Source organism: Cyphomyrmex costatus, unplaced genomic scaffold, assembly GCF_001594065.2.
Source record: "Cyphomyrmex costatus isolate MS0001 unplaced genomic scaffold, Ccosl1.0 scaffold1845, whole genome shotgun sequence".
NCBI lineage: Eukaryota > Metazoa > Arthropoda > Insecta > Hymenoptera > Formicidae > Cyphomyrmex > Cyphomyrmex costatus.
The window spans coordinates 65973-71254 of NW_017275874.1; positions in this window are offsets into that span (position 1 = coordinate 65973).

Sequence of the window (5282 nt, forward strand, 5' to 3'; positions counted from 1 at the left end):
TCTCTCTCTCTCTCTCTCTCTCTCTTCCTCGCCCTCCCCCTTCTTGCCGTTGCTCTCTCTGTCATTCTCTGGCTCTTTTCCTTCGTTCTTACTCTCTTCCTGCTCTCTACTTTGCTCCTCCGTTTCATTTCCACCCGAGTTCCCCGTTACCTTTCCTCTGCATTACTACCGCGCGCGTTACATCCTCCCGGTCGTTCTTCTCGTTACTTGCCAGCCGTTCGTTTTGCTTTAATTTGAGAGTCACTTGCCCACCCGCCGATGCTCTATCTCGAATGCCAGATCGTCGTACGTCCGCGAAACCGCCATCGCGGATTTGTGCCATTGCGTGTTTTCGATCGCGCGCCAGATAGCACGGCGATGATACGCGAGAAATCACAAACGCTTGTTACTGTCTCGATGTATGATATCTGTGTTAATGGACACCAAGCCTTTCAGCTTTACACGATGAAAAGATATTGATTTTAATATGCAATCGAATATTACAATATATTACTTTACATCGATCATACATTGTGATGATCTTTGTTATCAACCATCGCAATGACTACAGGCATAATAACATATATAAACTGTACAATAGCAAATTTCGTGTATAAACCAATAAAAAGATCCAGTAACAATAATTTCTTATATAATACTCCTCATAAAATTATAGATTTTATGCTCTTCGTAAAAGTGGATAAACGAATCGTATTTCCAGAGGTGTAAATTCGAATTATTTAATGTTAAAGATTGGCTCGAGAGTTCGATTAAGTTGTTCGTTAAATTGAATCCGTTCAGCACGAACAGGATAATTGACTATTCCTACACCTACGTCGAGCAGAAGATCAGATTGTATTGCGTTGTAAACTTTTTTTTAAGGCGCTATGCATTTTAAGGTGCTTAAATTTATTAACTTTACAACGTGGGTTCAGCTTCGCAAATTACAGCTCGAAAGCTTTACGAACTGCATACTCGAGACTTCAGACTGATGGAACGAATTGGCCACTTTAATTTAAGATAAAGTCATATATAACTCTTGAAGACATAATATTTAAGTTGTAACGGGACATTTTTTATTATTCACACAAATAGGAAAAATTACGTAAAATTGCACGTAATTACATCGATAATTATCTTTGCATTTTCGATAAAAAATTGTTATTTGAAGAAACATAAATGCTGAACAAAGTATATTATCTCGTTACATAACGTTATATAACCGAGAAACCGAGAATGATGGAGTGATATACATCTGCGTGCAAAACTTTGATCTTATCGTATTTTTCGGGAGTGGATCGGTCGATCCGATCAGTCCAATCAGTTTCAAGTAGATGTGAGAGGTGTGCCTCATTCGACTGCGCTAGTACACATCGACACACTTAAGAAAATACTCGAGATACTGATCGTTTAGGTATACCTAAGCGATCTTCGCGATGAGAGCTGATTGCTCATATCGAGAGAAGGAATTTTAAGGATGTCACTCTCGAGCTACCTCGTTGCGTTGCACGGAACGAATCGATCATTAAACGTCGCATCCGCGTTTAACATGTGACTGGTATACTCGGTGAAGATAGCGCCGAAAATAAAAAAAACTGTGTAATAAACAAGCTGAGACATACACGGTTCATGCATTCGATCAAGCCTTTTCTTTTCTTTATTCTTTCACGTTCGGCAATCAGGGAAGTTATTGGTGCCGGCGGGGTACTGTTCGTGACATCGGAAATTAGTATGTTGAACTCTTGGCAATTTTCTGCCCTCTTATAGTCTCGTGGCATGCAAAATGCGAGCGCGGCCGATATATATGCACGGTGAGTAAAGTATATATGCACGCGGGCGATGAAAATTTTATTCAGAGGACGGATCTCGTTGAGACCCGCTTACGTGGACTCGCAGTTCCCTTTGCCGTTCGAGGAAACAAGCGTGCCGTATAACAACCAAGGAGGCCCCCTGAGCGAATTCCATTAATTATATACCATTATGTCGTAATTGTACGCCATATGTTTTCGGTTTTAAGGGGGGTCTCGTCGAGTCGGGTCGCCGTCTCACGTACATGCCTCACACGATCCGATACTGTCAAGACGGAGAGAAAAAGAAATAAGGTGATCACACCACGACCCCCGGCAACGCTACAAAATATGCCGCCATTTTCGAAAAGAAGGACGGCGCGCGCGAAACACTGGATCTTCATCTCTAACTAGAACACACTTAATTTAAGTATATATCTTTTTCATCTTATTACTATATGGTCTTGTATAGATCTCGATTCCTTATTTTTCTCTTCCCTTTCTAAGTTCTTGAAATTATATGTTACCGTCTTGTAAAAATTGGAGCGTAATATATAAATGCGAGATCATTAAGCGGATATGATGCTATTCGTGACAATAATACTCTACCACTTTATTTGTGAGCCGGACAAATGACAGGAAACATGTCTGGCTGAACAGAGTGACGCATTCGATAGACAACCTAGAAAAACGATTCGTTCATGTAGGATAAAATTTTTTTAATGAATATACGTATAAATCATTTTATAAAATCGTATATACTAATAATAATTATAATGTCATATATGTATATAATTTTATAATTAAAGGGCGACAATAACGCGGATGTACCGGAAGCTGCGTTGAATCATTGCGCACAGACAAAGCCCAGCATTACGCATTCATTGTCAATCCCCATTTTATATTCATCTTGTCCGCTACCGTTGGTTTCTTCTACGTTTCCCTCGTAGAGGCGATTGAGTATTCTCTTGCGCAGGTAACGGACGGGCACCGTAAAAATGTTTACAGCCCACCGTGAATTTCGAGTGCGGAGTTTTCACACTGCAGCACTTTAACGGAACATCATTAGTTTTACGATATGGCCGGTAATTTATAACACCGTTTAATTAACGATGCTTTACGGACAATGCAACGGTAATAACCCTGTCACCGCATGTCACAACAATACGTTGCCATGAACCTTACGATCTCTTGCAGATTCCACGAACGCGTGAAATATTGTACTTGAAACAATTCTCAGTAAATCGATAAGTATATAAAAAATATATTAAGTATATAAAAGTGTATAAAAAATTTGTTAAATCATTTTATAGATTATTTAGTCATTTTTAAACACGCACGTCTATCATGTTTTCTACCCCAAGTCATTCACAGCTTATAAAGCGGCAGCCTGCTTTCATTATCACGATAAAATTTAAGCTCCATTACACCTGCGGCAAAGTTCAAGGATTTTCTCGACTCCGCCCTTAGATAAATTATCTGGGAGTCTCTAATTCGAGCCGCATAATGCTATAGGAACCCTACGGACGTGTTAGGTCATTTATGACTCCATTCTTAGTTGGACGATTGGTGGTCGAAATATAGAGGTACAAATACTCGAGGTTATTAAAGTGGATAGTTCACGATTTCCTTTAAGCCATTAGGCTTATCGAAAATTCATAGTCTTAAATCTAGATAAATTCAGCTATATATATATGTACGATAATAAAATATCTTAAATATTTTCATAATTTGTGTGCAAATTTATAAAGAACGTAGCGTCATCAACGCTTTCGTTCGAGAATCATTTATGACTCCACTCTTAGTTGGACGATCGGTGGTTGAAATGTAGAGGTACTCGAAAGTTATTAAAATGGATAGCTGGCACATGGTTTCCTTTAAGTCTACCGAAAATTTATAGTCCTAAATCTAGATGAAGTCAGCTATGATAATAAGATATTTTAAATAATTTCGTAATTTGTGCAAATTTATGAAGAATACAGCGTCATCAACGCTTTCGTTCGAGAATCTTGTAGAAAGTTTCGACTCGCTTATATCTTCTCAAGATAGCGGCCCGTTCCGAATAGAGTAAACACGTTTCCTTCGCGGTGTCGTTGTTAAGGCCCCGAGAAAGGCCTACCCCAATCTTTTATATCTCGGCGGATACAATGCCGTCGGGAGGTCTAACTGGCTAGTATGTAGAAGACATTGTACCCGACAAACATCTGCTCGAAATACAAACTGCTAATAGAAGTGCACAAAGAGATATTACTAAAGAAAAATAGGGCGACAAAAAGCGTAGGGGAAGCGACGAAATCCGAACGAAAACGGGGCGAACAGCTATGTCTAGGATGTAACGAAAAAAAAAGTCAAATAAAAGAGCTGATTGAGAAGTTTACTATAAAAAGGGGTTTACGGCTAATAGCGACATTCAACGACAAAAGATTCCATTTTTAAAGACGACATGAATCGAATCTCGAAATTCAATCTCGAAAGCGTTACCGTGAGAGTTTCATGATTAGAAATCTTCCATACCTCCTACCGCGGCGCTCTCGTAAATCAACCGCTGGCGGAATCTACGAGAAAGCGTGAATTTTTAAGAGTTTCCCATACGGAAAGACGCGCAACCGTCGCGATTACATTCGCATCCGGTTTCTAAGCGCGAGCAAGTCGCTTTTGGAAGAGACGACTCGCGGGCGATCCCGAAGAAGGAACCGAACGAGGAAGAGAAAGAATCGTGCAGGAAAGGGTGGAAAAAACTATTCCTCGCTCTTAGTCATTGGTTAACTAAGGCAGACGCGTGAGCGACTCCTTTCTAGTGTGGGTCGGCTGAGAGTATTTAATAGGAAGCAACGAGCAACAGGTACGCGAACGAGCTCGCCTTGGGTTACGCCCATTCCGACTCGTGCTTCTCGTCGTACGGCCGCTATTTTCTCTTTATTGGCGTGGCTTTTCTCCCTTCTACGATCTTTCTCGGTCGACCGGAAAGCGCCGTCATGATCTCGCACTTGGCCGACTGGCGCACTCGAGAACGTCTTTTGCTTGGCGAGGCCGATAGCTAGAAAGCTTGATATCTACACATCTGTGAGCATGACACATCATGAGTGATCAGGAAGTTGTATTTTCTAATAATGAGCAATCACTAGTCTACAAACTGACATATTTATGATAAAAAATATAAAAATAGAAATCTTAAATCAATATACCTGCAAAACGCAAAGTAACAGTTACATTAATGTTATAACTACTCACTATTAAAAATATAAATGCAATATAACACGTCTTACGTAACAGTTACATTGAATTTAACATTTATGTTATGTTATTGTTACTTTTTTGTTTAGCGGTACTTTGAAATGTCAATCTTCTGATTATTTTCATCGTGTCTCACACCCCCTTTAAAGCGCACGTTTAAATGTCCGTCGAAGGCCCAAAACGGCTGGGTTGCGAATTCGCGGTAGGTGCTCTCGCGAGACGAAACTAATTTTCCATGAGCAACGATCGCTATGATTGTTTTTGTTACCGTCTCAGACGCCT